Here is a 12044-nt window from a genome sequence, read left to right on the forward strand (position 1 = left end):
AGGGCTTAATCTTGTCTATACGGAATAAAAGTTGTCAGTATTACTAGTTTATATAGTGGATAATTGATATTGTTCATCTGGCACTGATTGCACTAGTCACTTTTTGTCTTCTATTTGTATAATCTAATGGGATTTTTCACCCTATTTTTTATATACATTTTCTTTCATTTGGTATCCATAGCACTAGTCACTTTAAGCCTGATATCGGTATGACTTGATAGGTTTTCACCTCAGCATTATATTCTACCAGAGGTTGGTCCTGCACCACATTTTGTGGGTGCAACTGAGGCCGACCAATGGGGATAGAGGGCTGAGATATTCAGAGGAATCTTTTTTGCGGTACACGCATGCGCACTATCTAATTTTCCACATTAGTATTTATCTAAATGCACTTATTCATTTGGTCGTTATATGGTAGTTATGCACGTTATAGGCACTGTCACCTTGGAATAACACACGCTGGCATGTAGAACTGGCTGCGCCTCACCTCCTTCTTGGTAGCGGTCCTAAGTCGCGTGATGTGGGCGTGGCGCCGACCCGCTCACGTGACTGGGACTTGTCTGCTGGGATCGAGGCTTGGAGCACAGCGTGGAAATTGGCCAGCGTTTCACACTTGTGCACTAGTTTCTTATTTAATCACGTGATCGGATGTAATCATTATTTAATCCGGACTGAGATCCTTATTAAGCCACGCCCCGAGGAAGCGGTGACAAACGAACGTGAAACGCGCGTTGGGGTTCGTGACCCAGGACCCAGACGGGACTCGTTCGCACATATGGGTAATTAGCTTACTTAATCAACCTCACATGTTGCACTTTGTGTGTTTATGATGTGTGGCGATCTCAGTAGCACAGCTAGTGTGATTATACCACTTGGTTGGATCGCTACACACTAGACTCATTAGCACTCATATGTGGGTAGTATTTCTTTTTTAGTCATGATTTAAAAACACTGTTTATTACACTTACAAGTGTCCTGTCTTGTTAACCTGGATCACTGGTTGTATCCATGGATGCAGTTGCAATATAAACTATTGTATATTACATGTATGCTATTATGTGAAAATTAATGTAATGAATTTTCAATAAATGTAACTTTTTTCTAATTTTCTGGCCAGTTTTGACTCTCGTTTCTCCGATTTAATAATTTGCATAAAGAAGAGTCGCCGTGTATATTTATAGAATATCAATAACTGACGCCTTCCTTTTTATAAACTTTTGGGGTCCATTTTCTCCTGTTACCCTTGGTAAAATAAAACAAATTGGAGCTGAAGTAAATTGTTTATGAAAAAAAGTTAAATGTTCATTTTTATTTAAACATTCCAAAAATTCCTGTAAAACACCTGAAGGGTTAATAAACTTCTTGAATGTGGTTTTGAGCACCTTGAGGGTGCAGTTTTTAAAATGGTGTCACACTTGGTTATTTTCTATCATATAGACCCCTCAAAATGACTTCAAATGTGATGTGGTCCCTAAAAAATATTGGTGTTGTAAAAATGAGAAATTGCTGGTCAACTTTTAACCCTTATTACTCCCTAACAAAAAAAAAAATTTTGTTTCCAAAATTGTGCTGATGTAAAGTAGACATGTGGGAAATGTTACTTATTAAGTATTTTGTGTGACATATCACTGTAATTTAATTGCATAAAAATTCAAAGTTGGAAAATTGCAAAATTTTCGCCAAATTTCCATTTTTTTCACAAATAAACGCAGGTAATATCAAAGAAATTTTACCACTAACATGAAGTACAATATGTCACAAGAAAACAATGTCAGAATCGCCAAGATCCGTTGAAGCGTTCCAGAGTTATAACGGGACAGTGGTCAGAATTGTAAAAAATGGCCTGGTCATTAACGTGCAAACCACCCTTGGGGGTAAAGGGGTTAATTATGTTAGTAAGTCCTTTTAGGCCTAATTTAAACGTTTTTGATTTGGCATTAGTTTGTGTAAACCAAAACTAGAAGTGAAACAAACACAGGGAAAATGTATCCTATTTGTATTCTCTTGTACTTTTATAGGTTTTACAGAGATATTCTGCTAGAAACTTCTTTTCTGGTAGATGTCTAGTGCTAAAAAAGAGGACTCAGATGTCCATTTCTACCAATAATTAACATAATATTAAGCCGGTATATAACAGGAAGAAATGATAAGATCACAGCAGTTTACACTAGGAATTTCAGGCTGTACAGTCAGTCACACTGTATGTGTTTCCTTTATTGCAGCCACCACTTAACAACAATGTTTATAGCAACCAAGTAGCAGAAACAGCAAAGAAGCCAAAGAGTGCGAATGAGCTAGACAGGGAAGGTGTCACCGTGCTCAGCCATACCCTTCCTTCTTTCAGGTACTTTTCTAGGGGGAATATTCAGTGGCACATTGGTATAATGTTTCAGATGCAGCAATCGGACGCGTATGTCGGGGGTAGACAACTTTAAGAATTACATTTATGTCTGGCAGATTTGTGTCAGTAATTTGTACAAATGAAAATCTTTTCCATAGAACTGAATATGATTGTATCTGGATTGTTACAAGCGTCACTCAGAAGTATGAAACAATCATAGATATTTCTGCAACAGATCTGGAACATGTGAGGTTAATCTGTCACATTGGTGAGCTAGGCATAGTATTCTGTTAAATATACATACTGCCTAAAAGCAATGACAGATCAGACATGTCAGAGAACGTTAAATGTATTGGAAAACATAAACAAATTAATTTTATTAATTTTATTTAGGATCACTTTATAGGACCACCTACATTTTGTAACCCATTCGTATATGTATCAGAAATAAGGGGGGGAATTGCATGTACAAGCAGCAGTTGCAGAGTTCCCCCATAGAATTTTGTTTTAATACATGCATTTTTAGTTTCAGAGTTTTTTTCTTTATAAAAGATAAGATTGGATACTACAGGAATAAATATAAGTTCTTCCTTAATATATCACTTTTACCCTTTCCTGATATTGGACATATGGGAAACAGCCAGGGTCAATAACCGCATTAATCCTGGCTGTTCAACCCTCTCAATCAGTGTTTCTCAACTCCAGACTTCTAGGTCCTACCACAGGTCATGATTGACGATATCTTAGGCCGGTTTCACAAGTCCTGATATTTCCAGTACCGGAAAACCCAGTACAGGAGGTATCCGTGTCTGTGTGGATAATACTTGTGGCATACGTGTGTCCACTGTGTGCTGCCTGTGTGCTCCATTAGTACCACACGTACCGGCCGCATTAGAAGCAGCAGAACTTTTAGCGCAGTTCCCTGGCATCATTCTCCCCTGTTCTGCCGGCGATCAGCGTGAGCAGGGAAGAATGTTGAAAGTTATATTCAACTGATGACAATGAGAGAAGGCAGTGGCTGATTAACCTACTCCTTTCATCAGCCTATACCTGCTATTGCTAATATAAGTGAGAGCAGGCAGCAGCTGATAGGAGTATTCATCAATCGCTGCCTTCGCTATAAATAAATCAACCACAAAAAGTCAACCACATTTTGTGCATCTCTAAGAAGACGGACCCCAATACAGCAGAAGCCATATTGAGTCCAAAGTAACTCCAAACAGAGTGATCTATTTCAACTGTTTATTTCTGTTAATGTTGATGATTATGGCTTACAGTCAATGAAAACCTTAAAATCAGTATCTCAGTGAATTAGATTACTTTATAACACCAGCTTTAAAAATGATTTTAAAATCCGAAATGTTGGCCTACTGAAATGTATATGTTCAGTAAATGCACTCAATACTTGGTCAGGGCTCCTTTGACATCAATTCCTGTCTGAGTGCAGTGTGTGGCATGAAGGCTATTAGCCTGTGGCACTGCTGAGTTGTTAAGGAAGCCCAGGTTGCTTTGATAGCAGCCTTCAGCTCATCTGTATTGTTGGTTCTGGTGTCTCTCATCTTCCTCTTTACAATACATGGGGTTAAAGGGAATCTGTCACTCCAAAATTCGCCTATAAGCTATGTCCTCTGGCATCAGGGGCTTATCTACAGCATTCTGTAATGTTGTAGATAAGCCCCTGATGTAACCTAAAGGATAAGAAAAATGAGTTAGATTATACTCACCCAGGGACAGTCCTGGTGCGGTCGGGTCCGATGGGTGTCGTGGTCCAGGTTTGGCGTCTTCCATCTTCATACGAAGATGTCCTCTTCCTTGCTTTCTGTCGCGGCTCCTGCGCAGGTGTACTTTATCTGCCCTGTTGAAGGCAGAGCAAAGTACTGCAGTGCGCAGGTGCCGGGCCTCTCTGACCTTTCCCGGCACCTGCGCACTGCAGTACTTTGCTCTGCACTCAAAAGGCAGACAAAGTATGCCTGCGCTGGAGCCACGGCATGAAGCAAAGAAGAGGATGTCATCGTATGAAGATGGGAGGCTCTGGACCCACACTGTTATGCCCATCGGACCGTATCGGGACCACCCCTGGGTGAATATAATCTAACTCATTCGTTTTTCTTACCTTTCAGGTTACATCGGGCGCTTATCTACAGCATTACAGAATGCTGTAGATACAGTTAGGGCCAGAAATATTTGGACAGTGACACAAGTTTTGTTATTTTAGCTGTTTACAAAAACATGTTCAGAAATACAATTATATATATAATATGGGCTGAAAGTGCACACTCCCAGCTGTAATATGATAGTTTCCACATCCAAATCGGAGAAAGGGTTTAGGAATGATAGCTCTGTAATGCATAGCGTCCTCTTTTTCAAGGGACCAAAAGTAATTGGACAATGGACTCTAAGGGCTGCAATTAACTCTGAAGGCGTCTCCCTCGTTAACCTGTAATCAATGAAGTAGTTAAAAGGTCAGGGGTGGGTTCCAGGTGTGTGGTTTTGCATTTGGAAGCTGTTGCTGTGAGCAGACAACATGCGGTCAAAGGAACTCTCAATTGAGGTGAAGCAGAACATCCTGAGGCTGAAAAAAAAGAAAAAATCCATCAGAGAGATAGCAGACATGCTTGGATTAGCAAAATCAACAGTTGGGTACATTCTGAGAAAAAAGGAATTGACTGGTGAGCTTGGGAACTCAAAAAGGCCTGGGCGTCCACGGATGACAACAGTGGTGGATGATCGCCGCATACTTAATTTGGTGAAGAAGAACCCGTTCACAACATCAACTGAAGTCCAGAACACTCTCAGTGAAGTAGCTGTATCTGTCTCTAAGTCAACAGTAAAGAGAAGACTCCATGACAGTAAATACAAAGGGTTCACATCTAGATGCAAACCATTCATCAATACCAAAAATAGACAGGCCAGAGTTAAATTTGCAGAAAAACACCTCAAGAAGCCAGCTCAGTTCTGGAAAAGTATTCTATGGACAGATGAGACAAAGATCAACCTGTACCAGAATGATGGGAAGAAAAAAGTTTGGAGAAGAAAGGGAACGGCACATGATCCAAGGCACACCACATCCTCTGTAAAACATGGTGGAGGCAACGTGATGGCATGGGCATGCATGGCTTTCAATGGCACTGGGTCACTTGTGTTTATTGATGACATAAGAGCAGACAAGAGTAGCCGGATGAATTCTGAAGTGTACCGGGATATACTTTCAGCCCAGATTCAGCCAAATGCTGCAAAGTTGATTGGACGGCGCTTCATAGTACAGATGGACAATGACCCCAAGCATACAGCCAAAGCTACCCAGGAGTTCATGAGTGCCAAAAAGTGGAACATTCTGCAATGGCCAAGTCAATCTCCAGATCTAAACCCAATTGAGCATGCATTTCACTTGCTCAAATCCAGACTTAAGACGGAAAGACCCACAAACAAGCAAGACCTGAAGGCTGCGGCTGTAAAGGCCTGGCAAAGCATTAAGAAGGAGGAAACCCAGCGTTTGGTGATGTCCATGGGTTCCAGACTTAAGGCAGTGATTGCCTCCAAAGGATTTGCAACAAAATATTGAAAATAAAAATATTTTGTTTGGGTTATGTTTATTTGTCCAATTACTTTTGACCTCCTAAAATGTGGAGTGTTTGTAAAGAAATGTGTACAATTCCTACATTTTCTATCAGATATTTTTGTTCAACCCTTCAAATTAAACGTTACAATCTGCACTTGAATTCTGTTGTAGAGGTTTCATTTCAAATCCAATGTGGTGGCATGCAGAGCCCAACTCGCGAAAATTGTGTCACTGTCCAAATATTTCTGGCCCTAACTGTAAGTCCCTGATGCTGGAGGCCTTAGCTTATAAGCGAATTTTAGGGGTGACAGATTCCCTTTAAGGTCAGGCAAGTTTGCTGGCCAGTAAAGCACAGTAATACTGTTGTTTTTAAACCAGATATTGGTACTTTTCAAAGAAGAAATGAGGAATCCAGCTCAACGAGGTAGTGAAAAAAACTTCTTTCTTTATTCACATGAAAATATATTCAGTGGAGGATAAAAACATCAGCAGTTACAAAAGATAAAAAGCGATATCAACGCATTTCTGGTAACCAAGCACCCTTAATCATGATTAAGGGTGCTTGGTCCATAAAGAAACAAAGAACCAGCGCTCCATCCGGGTGTAGTATTCCAAACAACGATCTTTATTGAGCCATGTAACAGCAACAATTCGACCCGGAGGTCTTTTTCAAGCATGTCTGATCATGCAAGGGAGCAGCCTTAAATAGCGTGGATGCCACACACTGCACCAATCGCCATCAGGCCAGCCCCCTACCTCATAATGTCACATAAAACAAATAACAAAACATACATCAGATACATATATCATAAAAATCCACCACCGCAGGTATAATCACCATAGGGGAGACATGGAAAAGATCTATATTACATAAGATCCACAAGTTGTTTACCTTCATATCAGCCAATCGGACAAATGTATCAGTAGTTACTATGGAGATGCAGACCAATTGTGTACGAGTCCTATACCCTCCAGTATACTTAGATTCCACCAATACCTAGCTATTACAAACGGCGCCTAAATTCACTGGCAACCTATCAAATATCACAAGCTTACTGAGCGTACACCCGTCCACCAACCAGCCCCCCTGTCACATACCGCACCACTCACGTCATATCCCGCTCTAATCCCCACAGCTTCTGATCTGATCACTGCCTCCAGCGATATCAGCGTCATCACAGGAGCGCACATCGAGCCGGGAGAACACACTGCGGATAGCGGTGAAAACCAATCGACAGGAGTGCCCGCCCACACACACAGCGACGACGTCATAACATAACTCTATCTCCTCCATTGCTAGGGTCCGCTTATAACGCACATCACTTGGATGATATCCGGGTGGTGTGCGCTGTCTCACTCGCACCCATCGGCTTATATGGGTGCGAGTGAGCCAAGAGTTTTCCTCGGTCCGATAAAATCGAAGCATACTGCGATTGTCTCGGACCGAGGAATACCGACGACAAAAAGTCGGCTGCTGGGAGCTGCCCCATAGCTTACCATTGGTCCGAGTGCAATGCGATTTTCACGTAGTATATTGCCCAGCCACGTAGTATATTGCCCAGACACATAGTATATTCCACAGTGACGTAGTATACAGCACAGAGCCACGTAGTATATTGCCCAGTGACGTAGTATACAGCACAGAGCCACGTAATATATTGCCCAGTTACGTAGTATATTGCCCAGTGACGTAGTATATTTCCCAGTGACGTAGTATACAGCACAGAGCCACATAGTATATTGCACAGCGAAGTAGTATACAGCACAGAGCCACGTAGTACAGGTCCTTCTCAAAAAATTAGCATATAGTGTTAAATTTCATTATTTACCATAATGTAATGATTACAATTAAACTTTCATATATTATAGATTCATTATCCACCAACTGAAATTTGTCAGGTCTTTTATTGTTTTAATACTGATGATTTTGGCATACATAGTAACATAGTAACATAGTTAGTAAGGCCGAAAAAAGACATTTGTCCATCCAGTTCAGCCTATATTCCATCATAATAAATACCCAGATCTACGTCCTTCTACAGAACCTAATAATTGTATGATACAATATTGTTCTGCTCCAGGAAGACATCCAGGCCTCTCTTGAACCCCTCAACTGAGTTACCCGCGGCATAACGCGGTCTGTTACCGCTGGCATTAACCCTGTGTGAGCGGTGATTGCGGGGAGTATGGAGCGGGATCTGGGCACTGACTGCAGGGGAGTAGGAAGGGACTAATCGGACTGTGGCCGTCGCTGATTGGTCGTGGCCGCCATGACAGGCAGCTGGCGAGACCAATCAGCGACTGAATATCCGTGACAGAAAGAAGGACAAACAGACAGAAGTGACCCTTAGACAATTATATAGTAGATACCTGTTCATATGGGATATGTGTTCATTCTCCTATTCTCTACATATATTCCATGTTCATTCCCCACCTATCAGGCTCAGGGAATATAATATACACCTGTTTATATGGGATATGTGTTCATTCCTCTATTATCTACATATATTTCATGTTCATTCCCCACCTATCAGGCTCGGGGAATATAATATACACCTGTTTATATGGGATATGTGTTCATTCTCCTATTCTCTACATACAGTTAGGTCCATATATATTTGGACAGAGAAAACATTTTTCTAATTTTGGTTCTAGACATTACCACAATGAATTTTAAACAAAACAATTCAGGTGCAGTTGAAATTCAGACTTTCAGCTTTCATTTGAGGGTATCCAAATTAAAATTGGATGAAGGGTTTAGGAGTTTCAGCTCCTTAACATGTGCCACCCTGTTTTTAAAGGGACCAAAAGTAATTGGACAATTGACTCCATGGCTATTTCATGGAAAGGTGTGGCCAATCCCTTCGTTATGTCATTCTCAATTAAGCAGATAAAAGGCCTGGAGTTGATTTGAGGTGTGGTGCTTGCATTTGGAAGGTTTTGCTGTGAAGTAAACATGCAGTCAGAGGAGCTTTCCATGCAGTTGAAACAAGCCATCCTTAAGCTGCGAAAACAGAAAAAACCCATCCGAGAAATTGCTACAATATTACGAGTGGCAAAATCTACAGTTTGGTACATCCTGAGAAAGAAAGAAAGCACCGGTGAACTCATCAATGCAAAAGGACCTGGGCGCCCACGGAAGATAACAGTGGTGGATGATCGCAGAATAATCTCCATGGTGAAGAGAAACCCCTTCACAACAGCCAACCAAGTGAACAACACTCTCCAGGAGGTAGGCGTATCAATATCCAAATCTACCATAAAGAGAAAACTGCATGAAAGTAAATACAGAGGGTTCACTGCACGGTGCAAGCCACTCATAAGCATCAAGAATAAAAAGGCTAGACTGGACTTAGCTAAAAAACATCTAAAAAAGCCAGCACAGTTCTGGAAGAACATTCTTTGGACAGATGAAACCAAGATCAACCTCTACCAGAATGATGGAAAGAGGAAAGTATGGCGAAGGCGTGGCACAGCTCATGATCCAAAGCATGCCCCATCATCTGTAAAACACGGCGGAGGCAGTGTGATGGCATGGGCATGCATGGCTGCCAGTGGCACTGGGTCACTTGTGTTTATTGATGATGTGACACAGGACAGAAGCAGCCGAATGAATTCTGAGGTATTCAGAGACATATTGTGTGCTCAGATCCAGCCAAGTGCAGCAAAACTGATTGTCCATTTGTAGTATGAAACGACGACCAATGACCCAAAACATAAAGCCAAAGCAACCCAGGAGTTTATTAAAGCAAAGAAGTGGAATATTCTTGAATGGCCAAGTCAGTCACCTGATCTCAACCCAATTGAGCATGCATTTCACTTGTTAAAGACTAAACTTCAGACAGAAAGGCCCACAAACAAATAGCAACTGAAAACCACTGCAGTGAAGGCCTGGCAGAGCATCAAAAAGGGGGAAACACTGCGTCTGGTGATGTCCATGAGTTCAAGACTTCAGGCAGTTATTGCCAACAAAGGGTTTTCAACCAAGTACTAAAAATGAACATTTTATTTAAAATTATTGAATCTGTCCAATTACTTTTGGCCCTTTTAAAAACAGGGTGGCACATGTTAAGGAGCTGAAACTTCTAAACCCTTCATCCAATTTTAATGTGGATGCCCTCAAATGAAAGCTGAAAGTTTGAACTTCAACTGCATCTGAATTGTTTTGCTTAAAATTTATTGTGGTAAGGACTATAACCAAAATTAGAAAAATGATGTTTCTGTCCAAATATATATGGACCTAACTGTATATTCCATGTTCATTCCCCACCTATCAGGCTCAGGGAATATAATATACACCTGTTTATATGGGATATGTGTTCATTCCTCTATTATCTACATATATTTCATGTTCATTCCCCACCTATCAGGCTCAGGGAATATAAAATACACCTGTTTATATGGGATATGTGTTCATTCTCCTATTCTCTACGTATATTTTATGTTCATTCCCCACCTATCAGACACAGGGAATATAATATACACCTGTTTATATGGGATATGTGTTCATTCTCCTATTCTCTACATATATTCCATGTTCATTCCCCACCTATCAGGCTCAGGGAATATAATATACACCTTTTTTACGGGATCTATGTTGATTTCCTAATTTTTTACATATAATTCATGTACATTTCATATTCAAGATGCATAAGAAATCTATAATGGCTCTCCATCTCTTTGGACCTATAAGTTTTTATATTCATTCTTTTTATTTATGCCTTTTCTTCATTCTTTTAAGTACGTCCCGGGAGGTAAGGAGAAAAGGGGGGCTCCTCCCTCTGCATTCACTTTACTGAGCATGCAGTAACAAAGAACGGACAAATTGCTGTCAGATAAATTTACAGCCAAAGCTTTGTAGCAGTCATATGCAGCACGACCAGGCTCCTTCTATGAGATGCAGCAGCTGTGGAGGAGGCTGGCAGCAGGTCCTCAAGGAGAGCTGTGTGCAGGGGGTCGTCCGCTGCAGACCATCCCCTCTGCCACCTGCTGCACTCCTATGGCAGCAAAGGAACCAGAGAATAAGATGCAAAATATGTGGGATTTTACTATCTCTTTATCTATCTGTCTATCTATCTACTAGCTGTTATCTATCATTTGTCTATATCTATTATCTATCATCTATCTATATCTATCTATCTATCTGTCTGTCTGTCCATCTATCTCATGTCTATCTGTCTATCTACCCCCAACAATGACAGCTCCTGGTGTATTTGGGAACTTGGGCAATGGAGACTCAATGGACCAGCTATGAGACTAACACTAAAGGCCTCTGTGCATATTAAATTTTTGCAGGTCCAAGAGAGCAATTAATGTATTATCGGATGTCCCGAATCTCCCCAGAGGTGGAGAAGAGGACCAGGCTCTTTGAACGTCAACTACTGATCCTCTTCCTCCTATGAGATAATCCACCATCAGTGTCTGGTAATGAATTACTCCCCAATCCTATTGGAAGCGCCTACATTCCTAGACCCCTCCCCCCTCCCCGGGATGGCTTTTTAAAGCATTTTTACTCTGAAATATCGCAGCATTTTAAGGTATAGCTTCCTGGTTGCAATTGTGCAGTGTCTGATTCAAGCTGCCCCTGGACCGCATGCGTTTGACATTAGGATCCTTTTAACAAAATGTCCATTCTGCATATACTTCACCAGTTGTGGGGAAAAGGCAATGATGGTGGTGGTGGAAAGGACAATAATGGGGGTGGTGGAGGAGAAAGCAATGATGGAGGTGGTGAAGAGGGCAATGATTGGGGTGGGGGAGAGGACAATAATGGGATGCGGGGGGGAGGAGGACAAGATGGGTGTGGGGGATTGGGATGGGAAGAAGGGGGATTTATAATGAATTTAGGAACAGGGAAGGTGGAGGAAGTATATAGCACAGTCCCTTAGTATATAGCGTACTCGCTTATTATTTTATGATGCCGTCCCATATTTTATAGCTTCCTCTGCTGTTATGTACAGTGCTGTCTCTTACATAGTGTAATCTTGTTATTTTTGTTATTCACAGCGCCCTCTTGTATTACATAGTCCCCTCTCTTGTTAGATGTAAAATGACTGCTGATGGAGGAGCCGGTGACCAGACGACCAGTCCATCAGCTCCTCCATTAGAAAAGAAGCTTTCCCATGCTCCATCAGCCATCATTGT

At 41.4% G+C, this 12044-nt stretch overlaps 1 protein-coding gene across 3 annotated transcripts in view; it reads left to right on the forward strand.

Moving 5' to 3' along the window:
• The first annotated feature begins 617 nt into the window (after positions 1-617).
• Positions 618-12044, forward strand: part of LRRC18 (leucine rich repeat containing 18) — a 46677-nt gene continuing 35250 nt past the window's right edge. Inside the window, exons 1-3 of one of the 3 annotated variants that reach the window (XM_069753037.1) lie at positions 618-779; positions 2223-2344; positions 11196-11324. The gene's annotated coding sequence lies outside the window, so the exon portion shown is untranslated. The remainder of the gene's footprint in view (positions 780-2222; positions 2345-11195; positions 11325-12044) is intronic. The other 2 variants (XM_069753036.1, XM_069753038.1) reach the window with 2 other exon arrangements.

This window comes from Ranitomeya imitator, chromosome 2, assembly GCF_032444005.1.
Source record: "Ranitomeya imitator isolate aRanImi1 chromosome 2, aRanImi1.pri, whole genome shotgun sequence".
In the NCBI taxonomy this organism is placed as follows: Eukaryota; Metazoa; Chordata; class Amphibia; order Anura; family Dendrobatidae; genus Ranitomeya; species Ranitomeya imitator.